The sequence below is a fragment of the Salmo trutta genome, chromosome 16 (assembly GCF_901001165.1).
Source record: "Salmo trutta chromosome 16, fSalTru1.1, whole genome shotgun sequence".
Classification (NCBI taxonomy): Eukaryota; Metazoa; Chordata; class Actinopteri; order Salmoniformes; family Salmonidae; genus Salmo; species Salmo trutta.
The window spans coordinates 49,681,309-49,703,278 of NC_042972.1; positions in this window are offsets into that span (position 1 = coordinate 49,681,309).

A 21,970-nucleotide genomic window follows, 5' to 3' on the forward strand; every position below is an offset into this window, starting at 1 on the left:
CCTAACCTCCTGGACCACACTGTCACCTCACATCCCATCTCCACTGCTCACTCAGGAGGGAGCAGAGCAAACGAGGTGAAAAAAGAGAAGGGGTGGAATGAGAATGTCCACCCGAGGCTCAGGAAAAACCAGCGAAATGATGTTCAGAAATTCATAGATTTAAAAATGAGCAACAAGGCAGAGAGAGATGGAGGGCGAGAGAGAGGAGAGGGAGCGAGGCAGAGAGAAAGAAATGGAGGGAAAGAGCGAGATGGAGTGAGAAAGAGATGGAGAAAGAAAGAGATGGTTGGAGAGAAAGAGCGAGAGAGAAAGGGAAAAAGAGCAAAAGGAAACGGAAGGAGAGAACAGAGGAAGGAGAGAACAGAGGAAGGAGAGAACAGGCAAAGGAGAGAACAGAGGACGGAGAGAACAGAGGAAGGAGAGAACAGAGGACGGAGAGAACAGAGGACGGAGAGAACAGAGGAAGGAGAGAACAGAGGAAGGAGAGAACAGAGGAAGGAGAGAACAGAGGATGGAGAGAACAGAGGAAGGAGAGAACAGGCAAAGGAGAGAACAGAGGATGGAGAGAACAGAGGAAGGAGAGAACAGAGGACGGAGAGAACAGAGGACGGAGAGAACAGAGGAAGGAGAGAACAGAGGACGGAGAGAACAGAGGATGGAGAGAACAGAGGATGGAGAGAACAGAGGATGGAGAGAACAGAGGAAGGAGAGAACAGAGGAAGGAGAGAACAGAGGAAGGATAGGAGGGAGTCATTTTCTGGTCATTTAAAAACACAAGGCTCATAAAACTACATGTAAAACAGTCCATCTGTTTCATTTCACCAAATGAGAAATTCTTGCGCTAAATAGAAAATGAATGACATTAGCTGAATCAATTCTGAATCAACTCCGCTAGGGATTCATACAGTTGAAGTCGGAAGTTTACATACACCTTAGCCAAATACATTTAAACTCAGGCTTTCACAATTCCTGACATTTAATCCTAGTAAAAATTCCCTGTCTCAGGTCAGTTAGGATCACCACTTTATTTTAAGAATGTGTAATGTCAGCATAATAGTAGAAAGAATTATCTATTTCAACTTTTATTTCTTTCATCACATTCCCAGTGGGTCAGAAGTTTACATACACTCAATTAGTATTTGGTAGCATTGCCTTTAAATTGTTTAACTTGGGTCAAACGTTTCGGGTAGCCTTCCACAAGCGTCCCACAATAAGTTGGGTGAATTTTGTCCCATTCCTCCTGACAGAGCTGGTGTAACTGAGTCAGGTTTGTAGGCCTCCTTGCTCGCACACACTTTTCAGTTCTGCCAACAAATTTTCTATAGGATTGATGTCAGGGCTTTGTGATGGCCACTCCAATACCTTGACTTTGTTGTCCTTAAGCCATTTTGCCAAAACTTTGGAAGTATACTTGGGGTCATTGTCCATTTGGAAGACCCATTTGCGACCAAGATTTAACTTCCTGACTGATGTCTTGAGATGTTGCTTCAATATGTCCACATAATTCTCCTTCCTCGTGATGCCATCTATTTTGTGAAGTGCACCAGTCCCTCCTGCAGCAAAACACCCCCACAACATGATGCTGCCACCCCCGTGCTTCACGGTTGGGATGGTGTTCTTCGGCTTGCAAGCCTCCCCCTTTTTCCTCCAAACATAACGATGGTCATTATGGCCAAACAGTTCTATTTTTTTTCATCAGACCAGAGGACATTTCTCCAAAAAGTATGATCTTTGTCCCCATGTGCAGTTGCAAACCGTAGTCTGGCTTTTTTTATGGCGGTTTTGGAGCAGTGGCTTCTTCCTTGCTGAGCGGCCTTTCAGGTTATGTTTTTTTTTTATGAAGTCTTGGCTGATTTATTTTGATTTTCCCATGATGTCAAGCAAAGAGGCACCGAGTTTGAAGGTAGGCCTGGAAATACATCCACAGGTACATCTCCAATTGACTCAAATGATGTCAATTAGTCTATCAGAAGCTTCTAAAGCCATGACATCATTTTCTGGAATTTTCCAAGCTGTTTAAAGGCACAGTCAACTTAGTGTATGTAAACTTCTGACCCACTGGAATTGTGATGCAGTGAATTATAAGTGAAATAATCTGTCTGTAAACAATTGTTGGAAAAATGACTTGTGTCATGCACAAAGTAGATGTCCTTAACCGACTTGCCAAAACTATAGTTTGTTAACAAGAAATTTGTGGAGTGGTTGAAAAACGAGTTTTAATGACTCCAACTTAAGTGTATGTAAACGTACGACTTCAACTGTATATAGTGTGAAGTGGAACCAGACTCCTTATATGCTGACGACGTGTGTGTGTGTGTCCCTGTGCGCCATGTTGATTTTGTCCATCCACACCAGACGCGATCAGGATACGCAGGTTGGAAAAAAGAAGAAACCCTCACACTGCTCTTGATAGTATCACTGCTCTGTAATAAGATTTACGTATCGGCCTCAAGACCTTCATCAGCTCTGACAAAGGCCTTGAGGTCGATATGCAAATCTTATTAAAGAGCCGTGATACTATCAAGAGCAGTGCGAGGGTTTCTTTTTCTTTCTCATCTTATTCAACTGTTACCTGCAAAAAAAGGAAACGTAGGTTGAAATATCAAAACAAACTCTGAACCAACTATATTCATTTGGGGACATGTTCAAATACAGTACATGAAACATTCATGGGCGTTTAGCTAGATAGCTTGCTGTTGCTGGCTAAACTGTCCTGGCATATAAACATTGGGTTGTTATTTTACCTGAAATGCACATGGTCCTTTATTTCTTGTGTCTTTGTAGAATTTTGACCCATTTTGTGTCACACCAAATCATGTGTTCTCTACTCCCACAATGAATCCACATTATAAAAATAGAAACCTAGTTAGTTTCTAGTAATCTCTCCTCCTTCAGTCTTCTTCTTCTGTGGACTTTATATGGCGTTTGGCAACCAACTTTGACTGGAGCGTGGACCTCGGGTCATCTTTAAATCACCCACGTGGGTATATGCTCCTAAAAACCAATGAGGAGATGGGAGAAGCGGGACTTGCAGCTCGTCAAGCGTCAAAACAAATAGAACCGCTTGTATTTTAGCGCCAGGCTACGCAGATGTTCGTTGACGTGCGAGAGCAGTTTGGATGAAATGATGGAATAACATGTATGGTGCTGCTTTTCATGCCAGAGAATTTCTACTCCCTCCTTCATGGTTATTGACTCCCATGAAAGTTTAAATCCAGCGCAGTAATCAGAATGGGAGCTAGAAATAGCTTGTACGTTTAATTTGTGCACCCAAGGGTGGCCATACTTTAGTAGACTGTGGAGAGAGTATGTTTATTCCACTGAAGAACAAATGCAAAGTGACTCTAAATGTTTAGTTCCAAACTACTGGGAATGGGAACAAACTCATAATACACTTTAGGCTCTCTCATATACAGTCATGTGAAATTGTATCCCGTCTAATGCCTCGTCCCACCGGGCTCAGATGTCAACTCGACGTCTCTTCCACATTTCGTTGAAATGACGTGGCAAGAAGGTTGATTCAACCCAGTGTGTGCCCAGTGGGATGCTCTGAAACAACTGTGTTGTGGTCTGTCCATCTGGCTCCTCTCTTCCCTCTTCTTCTCACTCTCTCATGTTGTTGTCAGCGTTCGGCATCAATCCGGGATGTCCAAAGTAAGATGTTAAGTTGTGTTGTCAAGCAACGCGATGAGTCACTCTTCCCGTATTAGCCGTGAGTTTTAACGAGCTGGCCCGGCAGTGCCAGGAGCTCCTCCAAAATGATACAGTACAGTAATGAACTAAACCCTGGTCTGAACTCTGTACGCATTATTCTGTTACATGAAAGGGGACCTCAATAACCAACATCCTGTGGAATAGAGGAGAAACAAGAGAGAGAGGGATATCTTAGTGGCAGAGACTCAGATATGCGTGTGTGCAAATGGGTGATGGTACTCTCCTGCACGTGTGTGTGTGTGTGTGTTTCGCAAGTGTGTGTGTGTTTCGCAAGTGTGTGTGTCATCTGAGCGGCAAGGCACACAGCTAGCTGTACGAGAAGCGGTGGTTTGACAGCCTTTTAACAGCTAGCATGAAAGAAAACAGAGTTCTCCATGTAACCTGTCGTGGGTATAAAACGCCAGGCAGAAGTGATTCCTGTTAGAGTGATCTGGGCCTGCCTCTCTCTTCCCGGGCTTCTTTGATCGCATCTCCTCTCCCCTCCGCTCTGTGTCAAAGCAGCGGCTGGACGTTCAGTTGGGCCTCTGTGTCCCTGTGAACCAGGGCTGGTGGATGTTTTTGAACATCAACCAGGCTGTCAATCAAAGCCTGTATGCCGAGGAGGCCGCATTATAAGGATGTCGATCAGGGACTGCTGGTTGGGGATTCGTCAAAGCACAATGAGAAGTGCCTAGAGCTACACAGTGTTACGGTCGCGTCGCATTCCGATCAGTGAGAGGGAGTAGAGGCAAAACAGCCACTGTGAAAGCCGGTCCGGTGATTTTTCACAGAAAGGCCTGTTGGAATAGAAGAAGGGACCGAGGTTGATTTGATCCAGTTATACACGTCTCTGTACATCTCCACTATAACGAGTTATAGTCTGTCAATGAATGGATGCCTCTAGGCTGTTTTGTTTTATACACATATCACTTTTCCTGGGTATTTCTTGTCATGGTTGCAGGGCTTAAACCTTTCTTTCCACCAGACAGACATGGATGAGTAAGACCTAACTAAGCTCCATGACAACAAGTCAGACAGGTATCAAGCCACTGGGCAAAAATTGAATGAAATTGTATTGTTCACGTGCGCCGAATAGAACAGGTGTAGACTTTACAGTGGAATACTTTCTTACGAGGCCATTCCCAACGGTACAGAGTTATAAAGTAAGACAAATATGTGCTAAATAAAAAAAGTAAATAGTAACACAATAAAAACAGTAACAAGGCTATATATAAGCAGTGGTGTAAAGTACTTAAGTAAAAATACTTTAAATTACTCCTTATGTCATTTTTTGGGGTATCTGTACTATACAATTTATATTTGACTACTTTTACTTCACTACATTCCTAAAGAGAATAATTAACTTTTTACTCCATACATTTCCCTGACACCTAAAAGTACTTGTTACATTTTGAATGCTTAGCAGGAGAGGAAAATGGTCCTATTCATGCACTTGTCAAGAGAACATCCTTGGTATCTCTAATGCCTTTAAACTGCTGGCTCACTAAACACACATGCTTCATTTGTAAATGATGTCGTGAGTGTTGGAGTGTGGCCCAGGCTATCCGTAAAAATATAAATAATTATTATTATTCATACTTTTACTTTTGATACTTAAGTATATTGTAGAAATGACATTTACTTTTCATACTTAAGTGTATTTAAAACCTTTTAGACTTTTACTCAAGTAGTGTTTTACTGGGTGACTTTCACTTTTATTTGAGTCATTTTCTTATAAGGTATCTTTACTCTTACTCAAGTATGACCATTTAGTACTTTTCCATCAGTGTATACAAGGAGTACTAGTACCGAGTCAATGTGCGGGGTATGAGGAAGTTGAGGTAATACAATATGTATATGTAGGTAGGGATAAAAGTGACTAGGCAGTCAGAATATACACTACATGACCAAACGAATGTGGACACCTGCTCGTCGAACATCTCATTCCAAAATCATGGGCATTAATATGGAGTTGGTCTCCCCTTTACTGCTATAACAGCCTCCACTCTTCTGGGAAGACTTTCCACTAGATGTTGGAACATTGCAGTGAGGACTTGCTTCCAGTCAGCCACAAGAGCATTAGTGAGGTCGGGCACTGATGTTGGGCGATTAGGCCTGACTTGTAGTCTGCGTTCCAATTCATCCCAACGGTGTTCGATAGGGTTGAGGTCAGGGCTCTGTGCAGGCCAGTCAAGTTTTTCCACACTGATCACGACAAACCATTTATGTATGGACCTCGCTTTGTGCACAGGGGCATTGTCATGCTGAAAAAGGAAAGGGCCTTCCCCAAACTGTTGCAAATTGGAAGCACAGAATCGTCTAGAATGTCATTGTATGCTGTAGCGTTAAGATTTCCCTTCACTGGAAGTAAGGGTCCTAGCCCGATCCATGAAGAACTGCCCCAGACCAATATTCCTACCCACCAAACTTTACATTTGGCACTCTGCATTGGAAGAGGTAGCGTTCTCCTGCCATCTGCCAAACCCAGATTTGTCCGACGGACTGCCAGATGGTGAAGCGTGATTCATCACTCCAGAGAACGCAGTTCTACTGCTCCAGAGTCCAATGGCGGCGAGCTTTACACCACTCCAGCCGACGCTTGGCATTGCGCATGGTGAGCTTAGGGTTGTGTGTCGCTGCTCGGCCATGGAAACCCATTTCAAACAGTTATTGTGCTGACGTTCCTTCCAGAGGCCGTTTGGAACTCAGTAGTGAGTGTTGCAACCGAGGACAGACCATTTTAACGCGCTACCGGCTTCAGAGCTCGGCCATGTTGAAAGCCACTGAGCTCTTCAGTATGGGCCATTCTACTGTCAATGTTTGTCTATGAAGATTGCATGGCTGTGTGTTCCATTTTATACACCTTTCACCAACAGGCGTGGCTGAAATAGCCGAATCCACTACTTTGAAGGGATGTCCACATACTTTTGGCCATGTTGTATATAATAAACAGAGTAGCAGCGGTGTATGTAAAGGGTGTCTATGTGTGAGTATGTGTTGGAGTGTCAGTGTAGTATTTGTGAGTGTGGGGGTAGAGTCTAGTGAGTGTGCATAGAACCGGTGCAAGGGAGTCAGTGCAAAACAATTAAGATAAATTAATAAATAATAAAGGGGGGCAATGTAAATAGTCCGGGTGTCTTTGATTAACTGTTCAGCAGTCTTATAGCTTGGGGGTAGAAGCTGTTTGGGTGCCTTTTGGCCACAGTCTTGGTGCTCCGGTACTGCTTGCCCGTGCGGTAGCAAAGAGAACAGTCAATGACTTGGGTGGCTGGAGTCTTTGACAATTTTCAGGGCCTTCCTCTGACACCGCCTGGTATTGAGGTCCTGGATGGCAGGGAGTTCGGCCCCAGTGATGTACTGGGCGGGACGCACTACCCTCTATAGCGCGTTGGTTGAATGAACATTGTTTCCATGTTGATACAACATGTGATGATGTTGTATCAACGTAGAAAACTGATTGGATTTCCAAAACGTCATCAACGAAACGGCATTTGGTCTTTTTCTCACCCAATTTTTCACCTAAATCCAATGACTGTGAATTTTTTTTGTGGATTTCACTTTAAATTCACGTTAGTTGACAACTCAACCAAATGTAAATCAAAACTAGACGTTGAACTGACTTCAGTGCCCAGGCTTATACTTTGACTTGATTTCTACAGCCAGGTGATGCTGATGGAGAATTGAATGTTGTGTTGTTGAAAGTTCAAAGGGCAGGGTCAGAAGGTCTATGTGGAGGATGATTGATCATGTTTAGTTATTGGGCTTTGTATTAGGATAGGAGACCAGATTAGGTGGAGCAGGAGCAGTTTTATGAAAGCGTCAAGGTGCGTGGGTGGGTAGTAACGAGGGTGTGTGGTTGTGCGTAGTGTGACGAGAAGGGTTTAATGGCGGGAACCCGGGTTACCGAGATTTACCCGCATTTACCGGCCAAACCCACTCCCTTTTCCCTGGATAAATAATTATGAGAAACTGGTCAATTATAATAAATGATTTCTCGGGAACAACGTGACGTCAAATGGAACTTTTAAAAGATATGTCTAAGTCTGTCTTCATACGGCCTTGTCTGCTCTGCTATCTGCATGATATATAATCAACACTCCGGGTGTGTGTGTGTGCTTTGTTGTAGCCTACCGTATTTACTTACACAAAGTCGGCATTAATTAAAGCACACATATTTGTTATGCCAAAACAGGACCTTCAAATGCAGTTAATACGGTAACAAAATTGGCTCCAACTTTTGAGCTACCGGCAAGCCTACCTGCTTTTATTAATACAAATAATTTTGTGTGTAGAATGTTATTCTACATTTGTTTGGCTGGGTTTTGAGAATCAGTTTGGCCTGCCTACAATTATAGTTACTCTGTTTCTGACCGAGTCTGTTTTTCATGTTTGTAAAATCACGCGAGAACGTGTCTTTTTAATGAACTCGAATTGATCTTGCAAGTTTTATGAAAATGTTTGTTTGTTGAATAAAAGTAATAATGGAAAATAATAGTAGAGTGGCCAGACAGAAGCCACACCTCAGTAAAAGGTACCTGACAGCCAGCTTGGTGTTGGCCAACATGCACCTAAAGGACTCTCAGACCATGGAAAACAAGATTCTCTGGTCTGATAAAACCAAAATTGAACTCTTTGGCCTGAATGTGAAGCATCACATCTGGAGGAAACCTGGCACCATCCCTATGGTGAAGCATGGTTGCAGCATCATGCTGTGGGGATGTTTTTCAGTGGCAGTGACTGGGAGACTAGTCAGGATCGAGGGAAAGATGAATGGCGCAACTTAAAGAGACCTCTTTGATGAAAACCTGCTCTAGAGCGTTCAGGACCTCAGACTGGGGCGAAGGTTCACCTTCCAACAGGATAATGACCCTAAATACACAGCCAAGACAATGCAGGAGTGGCTTCGGGACAAGTCTCTGAATGTCCTTGAGTGGCCCAGCCAGAGCCCGGACTTGAAGCCTGATCGAACATCTCTGGAGAGACCTGAAAATAACTGTGCAGCAACGCTCCCCACCCAACCTGACAGAGCTTGAGAGGATCTGCAGAGAAGAATGGGAGAAACTCCCCAAATACAGGTGTGCCAAGCTTGTAGAGTCATACCCAAGAAGACTCGAGGCTGTAATCGCTGCCAAACGTGCTTCAATAAAATACTGAGTAAAGGGTCTGAATACTTATGTAAATGTGATATATTTATTTGTAATAAATTTGTAAATATTTCCAAAAACCAGTTTTTGCTTTGTCATTATGGGGGTATTGTGTGTAGATTGATGAGGAAAAAACAATTTAATCAATTTGCCTGTAACGTAACAAAATGTGTAAAAAGTTAAGGGGTCTGAATATTTTCTGAATACACTGTATATGCTTTTAAATAGAAATTCCAGTTTGAACGGGAATACTGGGAAGCCTGGTAATTGCAATTTTCTCAGGAAGGAAAATTGGTAGATTCTCTGGAAATGTTAAACCCTAGTGAGGAGGATACAGTAAGTAGTGGGGGGTGGGGTATTGTGCAGATATGACGGAGATGCTCTGTGACTCTGCCATCATACTGATTGTGAGGGAATACAGGCCCTCTGACCAGACAGTGTGCACGGATGGCAAAAATGCACTTGACAGATTTAATCAGTCACTCTGCGTAAGCCTCTGTTTCCCCGCCTGACCATGGAAATCAAGACGGCACAGACGGGCCAGGACGGGGTGGACGGGCCAGCTCTATGTCATCTGTCATCGTGTGACACATAGATACATAATTTACAAAGACAAATGCACACACACACACACAGGCATGCACACATTTGTGTGGGTGCGCATGCCAGTGGCGACTTTAACATGAAAATATTGGTGGGGCGAACTCAATCAAAAAAGTGAATATGCATCGAAACTACTACACTACAGACTACACATTGAATGCACCATCATAATAACCAAATCCCAGAAAGGAATTTGAGTCACACACACAAACCTTATAACATTTGGGTTATGATCAGTTTAAAGGTTACTTCCCATATCTTTAGATCTAATTGCACAGAAGACCAAGTCAAGCACACTTTTATCCAGTAAAGTTTATATTTCTTTGGAATCAATTTCAGCATCGGTCTGCAGTATTGCTAAATATTGTCTGAGTATTGGAATGCAGCCCAAACAGTGCAGTTGTGTTTGCCTGCCTGTTATCAAGATGCTGCGGTTAAGAATAATGTAGCCATGTTTATATAGCTACTCCCTTGCTTCAACAATTGTATAGTTACAGTTCTATGGGTTATTACAGTCTAACATCAAACATTAACAAGACACACCGTATCTAGGTATATTAAACAGCTTTTAGCCACTGCTTCCATCCAAACCAATCGTGTTTTGTCTCTAATTTCTTTAAGGCCTTATTTTCATGTTCAGTGGGTTGATGTTTTAAATCTACGTTTGCTTCATAACGCAAAGTTCTGAAATAATTTGCTAGGAGACAGTCGACATAATTCATTATGGCTTTTCAGCTAACAAGCGAGAAAATGATAAACAACTTTGAAGTTGACACATCAGTCCAATCAGCTACCGGAGATATGACATCAATTTATCCGTGACCAACGACATTGAGCCTTCTTGGGTGGACACTACTAATGTACTTCATCTCTATGGCAGCACCCAAGGGGGCTGAAGCTGCCAGACCATACCAGTACATGCTGCAGTCATGCACTGTCCCAATGAATTCACTCACCCATCCAAACCTTTGAGCACGTGGTAATCACGCGCAGCCAATTGCACACAACTAGAGAAGATCAACAAGGGAAAGATGGCGCCGATTGAGATGGTAGCTTTGCTTCAAGTCCTAAGGAAACTGTGCAGTATTTCGTTTTTTTATGTATTATTTCTTTCATTGTTAGCCCAGAAAACCTTAAGTGTTATTACATACAGCCGGGAAGAACTATTGGATATCAGAGACATCAACTTACCAGCACAACCAGCACTACGACCAGGAATACGACTTTCCCAAAGCGGATCCTTTGTCTGCACCTCCCAGGGCATTTTAACTGATTCCAGAGGCCGACCCAAAACAACGCCGTTGGAGGACAGGGTGCTGGAGCGGTCTTCTAGTGAGGCTTCAAATGCGCGCACACCAACCACCACTTCTGAGTGTATTACTCGCTAATGTCCAGTCCTTAGTTGACAAAGTCGACGAAATTAGGGCAAGAGTTGCTTTCCAAAGAGATATCCGGGATTGTAACGTACTCTGTTTCATGGAGACATGGCTAGCTAGCTGGGAACATGCTGTCAGAGTCCATACAGCGAACGGGATTTTCAGTGCATGGTTCCGACAGGAACAAACATCTCTCTGGTAAGAAGGGCGGGGGTGTATGTTTCATGATTAACGAATCATGGTGTGATTGTAACAACATACAAGAACTCAAGTCCTTTTGTTCACCTGACCTAGAATTCCTGACAATCAAATGCCGACCGTATTATCTCCAAATAGAACATTCCTCGGTTATCGTCACAGCCGTGTATATCCCCCGGCAAGTGGATACCAAGACGGCCATCAAGGAACTTCACTCAACTTTATGCAAACTGGAAACCATATATCCTGACGCTGCATTCATTGTAGCTGGAGATTTTAACAAAGCTATTCTGAGAACAAGCCTACCGAAATTCTATCAGCATATCGATTGCAGTACTCGAGCGAGTAACACACTCGACCACTGCTACTCTAACTTTCGCAATGCATACAAGGCCCTCCCAAACCCTCCTTTTGGCAAATCTGACCATGACTCCATCTTGTTGCTCCCCTCCTATAGGCAGAAACTAAAACAGGAAGCACCCGTGCTTAGGTCTATCCAACACTGGTCTGACCAATTGGATTCCACGCTTCAAGATTGCTTCGACCACCTGGACTGGGATATGTTCCGGGTAGCCTCAGACAATAACATTGACGTATACGCTGACTCGGTGAGCGAGTTTATAATCTTTATAATGTATAGGAGATGTTGTACCCACTGTGACTATTAAAATCTTCCCTAACCAGAAACCGTGGATTGATGGTAGCATTCACGCAAAACTGAAAGCACATACCACCGCATTTAATCATGGCAAGGCGACTGGAAACATGACCGAATACAAACAGTGTAGCTATTCCCTCTGTAAGGCAATCAAACAAGCAAAGTGTCAGTATAGAGACAAAGTGGAGTCGCAATTCAATGCCTCAAACATGAGACGTATGTGGCAGGGTCTACAGACAATCACGGATTACAAAAAGAAAACCAGCCCCGTCGCGGACATCGACATCTTGCTCCCAGACGAATTAAACTTCTTTGCGCACTTTGAGGACAGTACATTGCCACCGACACGGCTCGCTACCAAAGACTGTGGGCTCTCCTTCTCCGTGGCCGACGTGATTAAAATACTTAAACGTGTTAACCCTCGCAAGGGTGCCGGCCCAGACAGCATCCCTAGCCGCGTCCTCAGAGCATGCGCAGACCAGCTGGCTGGTGTGTTTACGGACATATTCAATCAATCCCTATCCCAGTCTGCTGTCCCCACATGCTTCAAGATGGCTAACATTGTTCCTGTTCCCAAGAAAGCTAAGGTAACTGAACTAAATGACTATCGCCCCGTAGCACTCACTTCTGTCATCATGAAGTGCTTTGAGCCCGCCCTGTGCAACTGGGTCCTGGACTTCCCGGCGGGCCACCCCCAGGTGGTGAAGGTAGGAAACAACATCTCCACTCCGCTGATCCTCAACACTGGAGCCCTACAAGGGTGCGTTCTCAGCCCTCTCCTGTACTCCCTGTTCACCCACGACTGTGTGGCCATGCACGCCTCCAACTGAATAATCAAGTTTGCAGACTGAAAGGAGGCTGAAAAAATGTGGCTTGTCACCGAAAACCCTCACTAACTTTTACAGGTGCAAAATTGAGAGCATCCTGTTGGGCTGTATCACCGCCTGGTATGGCAACTGCACCGCCAACTACCGCTAGGCTCTCCAGAGGGTGGTGCGGCCTGCACAACGCATCACCGGGGGCAAGCTACCTGCCCTCCAGGATACCTACAACACTTGATGTCACAGGAAGGCAAAAAAGGTAATCAAGGACAATAACCACCCGAGCCACTACCTGTTCACCCTGCTTCCATCCAGAAGGCGAGGTCAGTACAGGTGCATCAGAGCTGGGACAGAGAGATTGAAAACAGCTTCTATCTCAAGGCCATCAGATTGTTAAACAGCCACCACTAGCACAGAGAGGTGGCTGCCTACCTACAGACTTTATATCATTGGCCACTTTAATAAATGGAACATTAGACACTTTAATAATGCCACTTTAAGAATGTTTACATATCTCACATTACTCATCTCATATGTATATACTGTATCCTTCACTATCTATTCTTTACGATCTATTAGATCTTAGCCGCTCTGTCACTGCTCATCCATATATTTTATACGTATATATTCTCATCACATTTCCTTTACTAGATTGTGTGTATTAGGTTTTGTTGTGGAATTGTTAGATATTACCTGTTAGATACTGCTGTTCTGTCGGATCTAGAAGCATAAGCATCTGCTAACCATGTGTATGTGCCCAATAACATTTCATTTGATTTGATGCCTTCCCTGGCTAGCCCCCCGCAACAAAGCACTGAGTGAGGCTGAAACAGCTGCATTAGGGAGCTGCGTTACTCAAAGAAAACTGACCAAAATAACAATACAAACAGGGAAGTGACCACAAATGCTTTATTAGCTCAAGCGATTTTTAAAACATAACACTGTTTGCTGACTGATATGTTATTTGTGACATGATTGAATACTAAAATGACATGCAAAACAATGCCGTCTCCAGGGTAGTGGTGGGCTGCCCTGAATGACGCATCGCCACTCTGCACCGTTTACCGAAACTTCAGTAAGCCTACTTTTTCAATACTAGGACATAACCCAATGGTTTTGAACTCAATTTTTTTTTTGCTTTTGTCAAGTAATTTTCGGTACTTCTGTCAAATGTGTCTCATGTCGTGTACTGATTGAGAGGATCGAGTCTGTGTATCAGCGCAGCCGATGTCCCTTTTATAACGCAAGGGCAATCTAGAATGTTCTGAGGTACCACTACACTGGGAGTCTGGGCTGCATCATGTTAGCTCCACACTCACGCTGCACAGAATGTAGCACACTTGAATAATGTATTAAATGCAACATTGCATGTAGAAATGTTGAAATGTTCATTACTGTTCGCAAAACAATGTCCATTACAGGCTAGAACACTTTACAATTTCAAGAAAATACTGGTAGCTTTAAGCTTTGTAGGCTAACTTTCCTGGCTAGCTTACAGCTGAAGCTAACATCAATGCACTACCCTAGTACCTTGTTTGTGATAATATGCAAAACATCATGCAAAATATGCTGATTTAAAAGCTGATTGTCACTTAATCACTTAATCGTCTCTCCCTCTCACGTCTCTCCCTCACTGAATGAACTGAATGTGTGAATGTGCCTTATGAATGACATAATTACTTGGTCCTACAGAGCACTTTTATAAAATAAGAGATTGCTACCTTTATGCAAATGTTGTTGATCAGTACAATAAAATAAGTCTCAAATGGAAGGGAAACAGATTGTTTGCTATCTGTAGACCCATGAAATCGGCTAAAACAAGCTCAATAACTCAATGCATGCACACACTCCTATTGAATATGCATTCAACTGTATTGTGAATAGGTCTAGGTCTACATCTTGATTTGCCCCGTTTATCAATAGAGATTTACCATTTAAATAAATGTTTACCATTATTTTGTTATGTAGTGAGATTGGTGGAAACAACTTGATTGTATAACTGAATTGATTCATTAATGCATACATGTTTTACATTAACATGTTTTACAATGGAAGGATATTGTATTCAAAAGATGCCCAACGATTGAACAAAGCAGTTGATCAGTAGATCAAGTGCCATTCTGTGGCTTTGGCCAATACACCTTCTTTTTGGTATCGAGTATCCTGATACTTAACCTGGTATCGATGTCAAAATTCTGATATCGTGACAACACTACCACTCGTCGCACACGCCACACACACACTTATACACATGCATAGGCACAATCCTGCCTTCCCACCTGGATGCACACACACAAACACACCCACCTACACACTAACAGATCCCCAGGACCCTGACCCACTGCTAAGAGGTCTGCGGTGGTCGATGATTTGAGTCGGCATCCCAGTGAGTTTTCAGACGCCTCAGCGACTCGCTTTAATTGGAGAGGCACCCGGCACGAATCACCAATTTCAAACAGCTAAATTTAGCCCTCGGTGCTTTAAAGAGCCACGGACTAAAAATAAGCACACCATTACACAATGTGTCGTTACTACTTTACTATGTAGTTGAGATTTCCATCATTTTCAGTGGAATAGCCTTCAGTGGAAGTGCCCAGATGTCTGAGTGAGTGTTGGTGGAGTGTGGTTGTAGATTCAATTGGTGCTGTTGGGGAGGGACTATCATCTGGAGGAATGGGCACAGGGCTGACTGTTGGCTATGACACTGCTGGAGGATCAGCGGGATGGTTACTGCTCTTCCTCTCCCTCGGGTGACAGGTGAAAGGAGTCTGTTGGCTTGTGTTAGCAAGTTGTCTCTCTGCTCAGAGCTTTCTGATTGTGTGTGTCATCTCGGTGTCTTTAGTAATAAGGACGAGTGCTTCTTGTTCTCCAGAGGCATACAATCTCTAAGTCATGAAGACTAGTTCGAGGAATACAGAGACTATTCACAATAGCGCAAACATGACAGCAGCTGGCGAATTCACAATGAACGACGACAGCACCGACGGCCAACAATTATGTCTCTCCTGTTGGCGTTAAGTGATGAAGGATGAAGGCGTTAAATGAATGAGTTGTTTGTCTCTCTAAGAGTTCTGGGAGATTTCCCTACAGCCTCGCTCCTCTCCTCAGCGCTCATTTGTAATGTCGGCAGTAGATCACATTAGACGACTTTCCACGCATACTGATGGTTTATATTACTCTGGGATATCAGTCTGGATTTAGGCAACTTCCATACAGTACTCCGCATGTAACCACCATGTAAAAGGCTGTATAGCATCCACACTGGTCTCTGGGATAGACTAGGTTGGACTTTGTAGTTGCAGTATAACGCTCCATACTGTATGTAGCCACCATGTAGATGACTGTACAGCCACCATGCAGTAAAACAGTTAAGCTCTACACGGTAGGAAGTGCCAACCTTGGTGATGCCAGCTAGTTGACGTAATGCCCTCACTCGTCATAGAATTACACATGATCCAAGCCCCGCACTATTTAACTTCGCTTGGACATTGCGTGCAGCTCAGTAATAGCTACTAGCCCTGGGCATGGCTTGTGCTCATTTAGGCAGCTTAATGACTTACAAGGCTCCCGTAATGAGTGTGCATGAGCAGTGCTAAGAGAGGTCAGATAGGGTTGAATATCTTATGAACCTCACCGGCTAATACTACGGCATGCCTGTTAAAGGCGTCTGTCTTTAAGGTGAGCTCATTTTGTGTATGCTGTGAGAAAAACAAGAACCAAGCAATGCATTACACCAAAAAGGAGAGTAGGTATGAAAGCAATTTCGTTTTCCATTTCCTGCAGGCAGTTAGAGAGGCAGTTATAGCACCCGGGTCCCATCAGGACCCGAAGAACATGGGAAGTAGGCCGCACTGACTCTCCTTGAGCAAAAATAGCAGAGATACAAAAAAAAAAAAAAACAGAATTCTTATCAAATTTGTTCTTGTTGATTCCAGTCATTGGAGTTTGTTGGAAAACCCAGAACAAGGCCTCACCTTTCAGGGGGTAAGTGTAGAGGTTTTAGGACAGGGTGGGTTGAGAACAATGTTCCCTCTTATATTTTTTGGCACTTAGCAAATTTCAAGCATGCTAAGCGCAAACTTGAACATTGTGAAAATTCTGTAAACACTGAGGCTTCATCCGTTTTAAGTTACAATTTCAGACAGTGGTCAAGTAGGCTACTGAGGCTATTTGATAACAATGTAGGTCTACCAGAGTGACATACCATCAAAAACAATGGAGAAAATGCATCCCAAAACATTTTAACATGGAAATAGCTGTTCTATCATTCAGCCTACAGTAGCAGCCAATTTGTAGTGTTTAATGTAGGCCTACATTCCATGAGACCTTTGAAAAAAACAATCAGGGCATCTACTCATGACCACTCATGCTGTAAACACAGTCCAGTTCAAAGTGAATGGCACAGATCCATATATGGCAATGGTCTATTTGCATATAGGCCTACTGCAGCTCTGATTGGTTATGCCGCACTGGTCTGTGTAGAGTACGGTCTGAGTCATGCATGCCAATGCAATAGAATCCTACTCCGATGTGTTCTGCATACAACAAATGTTTTGTTTTTTCCAGACGTTGAAAATATGCATTTTCCGACGTTGAAATCGGGTCTATGATATGTTCAGATTGTGTCCGGAACGGACAAATATCTATGTCTGTGGAAATCAAGGCCGTTCCGGACTGCACCAAAAAAAGACTTCCAAAAGGCGCCAGCCCGTGCTTACTGAGGTGTAGCTACAGTGCTGAAATTCTATTTTATGAATGCCCATCTATGTCGTAAGCCTACCGTTTGTAAAGCACCCAAAAAATATGTCCAAAAGACATTGGCTCGTGCTTACTGGGGTGTAGCCTACCATGTTGGACAGCAATGGAATTTTATGAATACCCATCCATGTGGTATTCCCACCATTTGTAAAGCAGGCCGTTGCATTGGCTTTATTAGTCCTGATTCCTGTGACTAATCAATTTGGCTATTTAAGCTCTGAATATCAGCTACCCAACTTTATCAAGCGTTATCTTGAGACTATTTGCAATGGGTTTACACAGTGGGAAATGCAGAAGTATTTATTTTATCACTATGATCAGCTTGTCAAAAATGTATGAATACACACTTAAAACCACTGATCATGACAATGGGGTGAAACTCCTGGACAGCAGTTGTGGGTAGCCTGGTTGTCTATTCCATATTGTCCATTTACTTTGACCTGTCCTGTTTTTAGGATATGTTGTTTGTTATTTGATTAGGTGCCATTTAGGTTAGGCTATTTGATCAAAGAAACCTTCATGATGTAAAAAGTGTTTGTCTCATTGTCATCCATTTTATCTCTAGCCTGTAGGCTACCGAAAAGGCCACATACTCCTTCTACCGTATCCTGTTCCTGCTGCATGATTTATGTATTTTTTGACAGAACATTGGTGCAGCACCACAGCGATGCATCTCCCCAACAGCACCCTGGAGAGGTGAGCTTGGAATGGACAAGCAAAATATTTTGCACCCCTGCCTTTGACAAAGTGGGCGCTGCTTATCACAGGGCATGATCAGGGCTCACCTAAAAAGCCCATATGCCACTGGTTGAGAGAAATTTATTGTTTTTGGGCAGAATTATGTTAAGGTTTATGTGTTGTTGTTGGAAGTGCGTCTTAGTCAGTTTAGCTCAGAAAATGCCACCCTCGTCAATCTGCCGCCATAGGCAGCCGCCTAATCCTGCCTAATGAGCGGGTCGGCCGTGAGGGGGGAAAACTCTCGAAAGTTGAGTGAAGTTCAATTTCGTGCTTCTCTGCAGGCTGATATTTCTTCTGCGTGGCAGTCCCGTGGGAGCTACGCGCCCGCGCATGCGTGCAGCTTAAAGCGAACATTGTTTCGCTTTAATAGACAGACAGACTGGTGTTTATAAGGAAGAAAGTAAGTACGTGCAAAGATTGTCTATTATATTGACAAGATATTTGAGTGACCACTCTAACAATGGAAATGCATGTCCTCAAAGAAGGAAGGCAGGCGGAAGGAGGCAAGATCAGGTGGTACCATTCTAGCCAATGAGAGGGCAGATACCTGTGTGAACAACATGCCGTAGATCGATAGAAGACTCATCTTTGTATCTGTGCCATTATGGCGTATGTGACAGCATGGGCAGAGCCATTGAGACTCTCCATTTTAAAGTCATACATTTTATTCTTCTTCATTGGCTGATTGCGCCTAACTCATAGGAATCCCCACCCAGATGACTACTTTAAAATGGTGGAAGCCATCAATGGCAATGTCTACGCTTCAGCACTCGGCGGTCCTGTTCTGTGAGCTTGTGTGGCCTACCACTTCGCGGCTGAGCTGTTGTTGCTCATAGAACTTTCCACTTCACAATAACAGAACTTACAGTTGACCAGGTCAGCTCTAGCAGGGCAGAAATTTGACGAACTGACTTGTTGGAAAGGTGGCATCTTATGACAGTGCCACGAAGGTCACTGAGCTCTTCAGTAAGGCCATTTTACTGCCAATGTTTGTCTATGGAGATTGCATGGCGGTGTGCTCTATTTTATACACCTGTCAGCAACAGGTACAGTGAGGGAAAAAAGTATTTGATCCCCTGCTGATTTTGTAAGTTTGCCCACTGTCAAAGAAATGATCAGTCTATAATTTTAATGGTAGGTTTATTTGAACAGTGAGAGACAGAATAACAACAAAAAAATCCAGAAAAACACATGTCAAAAATGTTATAAATTGATTTGCATTTTAATGAGGGAAATAAGTATTTGACCCCTCTGCAAAACATGACTTAGTACTTGGTGGCAAAACCCTTATTGGCAATCACAGAGGTCAGACGTTTCTTGTAGTTGGCCACCAGGTTTGCACACATCTCAGGAGGGATTTTGTCCCACTCCTCTTTGCAGATCTTCTCCAAGTCATTAAGGTTTCAAGGCAGACGTTTGGCAACTCGAACCTTCAGCTCCCTCCACAGATTTTCTATGGGATTAAGGTCTGGAGACTGGCTAGGCCACTCCAGGACCTTAATGAGCTTCTTCTTGAGCCACTCCTTTGTTGCCTTGGCCGTGTGTTTTGGGTCATTGTCATGCTGGAATACCCATCCACGACCCATTTTCAATGCCCTGGCTGAGGGAAGGAGGTTCTCACCCAAGATTTGACGGTACATGGCCCCGTCCATCGTCCCTTTGATACGGTGAAGTTGTCCTGTCCCCTTAGCAGAAAAACACCCCCAAAGCATTATGTTTGACGGTGGGGATGGTGTTCTTGGGGTCATAGGCAGCATTCCTCCTCCTCCAAACATGGCGAGTTGAGTTGATGCCAAAGAGCTCCATTTTGGTCTCATCTGACCACAACACTTTCACCCAGTTGTCCTCTGAATCATTCAGATGTTCATTGGCAAACTTCAGACGGGCATGTATATGTGCTTTCTTGAGCAGGGGGACATTGCGGGTGCTGCAGTTCTTTTGTGTTTCTTCCATTTGCGAATAATCGCACCAACTGTTGTCACCTTCTCACCAAGCTGCTTGGCGATGGTCTTGTAGCCCATTCCAGCCTTGTGTTGGTCTACAATCTTGTCCCTGACATCCTTGGAGAGCTCTTTGGTCTTGGCCATAGTGGAGAGTTTGGAATCTGATTGATTGATTGCTTCTGTGGACAGGTGTCTTTTATACAGGTAACAAACTGAGATTAGGAGCACTCCTTTTAAGAGTGTGCTCCTAATCTCAGCTCGTTACCTGTATAAAAGACACCTGGGAGCCAGAAATCTTTCTGATTGAGAGGGGGTCAAATACTTATTTCCCTCATTAAAATGCAAATCAATTTATAACATTTTTGACATGCGTTTTTCTGGATTTTTTTGTTGTTATTCTGTCTCTCACTGTTCAAATAAACCTACCATTAAAATTATAGACTGATCATTTCTTTGTCAGTTGGAAAACGTACAAAATCAGCAGGGGATCAAATACTTTTTTCCCTCACTGTATGGCTGAAATAGCTGAATTCACTAATTTGAAGGGGTGTCCACATACGTTTGTATATATAGTTATATACAGACACACATGCACGCACACATGCATGCACACACACACATACACACACCATCATCACATCCCCTCTGCAAACCCCGGCCCGTTTCCCTGGTCCTTGTCATTCAGATCTATGAACCTCCATTAGCAACCATCTGTTACAACCTGCAGCAGCAAAACCATTACACCTCTCTCTCTCTCTCTCTCTCTCTCTCTCTCTCTCTCCTTCACACACACACACACACACACACACACACACACACACACACACGCAGCTTAATTCAGATACTCACAAATAAACAAACACGCACCTAACCTTCCTAAAGTGATTCCTGTTTCACCTTCAGATGAGATGAGAACACCTCCAGAACCATGTGTGATAACATGAACACATATAGCAACAAGAGAGCTTCAGATGACTCCTTCTTCAGAGGCCATAGCAACACACACAGATAGGTCAGAACATGATAAATACACAGGATTGTATCGACACATTATTCTTTCTCCAGTATTGGGCCGTTCCATCACTCGTTCCTACAGAGAAAGGTCACAACCACCCACTCACTGGAACTTCTCTCTCACATTAGAGTAATGTCAGGATCTGATCTGTTTTGCAGCAGCACTGCCCGAAGCGTTGTTCCTGTCTTCAATGCACACTTATTTTACTGATTCTCAGACTCTCAGCGTACCATTTTTTTTGTTCCATTTGAATGCAGCAGCGTGTTTTTTTATTTATTTTTTTAACCAAATATCAATGTACATTTTGAGGAATATTGATTTTGGATTGTCCTCCCGTCTCACACACAATCCCTCATTAAAGTGACTGTGTGTGGCAGACAGGCAGACAGGAGGAAATGGGGGGCTTTTGATTCTCTGTCTAATCATCAGAGTTGTCATGAAAAGGAGAAACTGGTTCCTGTGTTTCTGAGCAACTGTCATTCGTGCTGTAGCAACGGCATCTGCCTCACTCCATCTCCCCGTCAGCCAGAGACAAATACATGGAAATGACTGCTTTGTGCTTTTTATACAGCCATCTCCCCAAGACGCATAAAACAGATATTTCCATGCAGTCTCCAGTGTGTGGTTTTGCATCTACCGAGACAGAGAGAGAGAGAGAATGAGAGAGAGAGACAGAGAGAAACACTTGAGTTTTTGAATGGTTTTGCATAAACGCGAAATGTTTATTTCAATTTTTGGGTGGCAAGGCAGTACTTTTGTCAGTTGTTTTCTCGTCTAGAGGGTACAATTGAAAAATATCATTTCATATGAAAGGGCCTTTTCAAAACACATCTGCAATCGAATAGAACATATGTCTTATGTAGGTGTATGTCAAAGAACAATGAAATAGGCACTGTGCTCATAACAATCTATTTCAAGAGAGAGTAAGGCACGTTCTCTATGTCTGCATACATTTGCCTAATCAAGATATTTGCATAGAATCCATAGGAGTGAGGATTATAATGTAGGTTATTTGATCTTGGT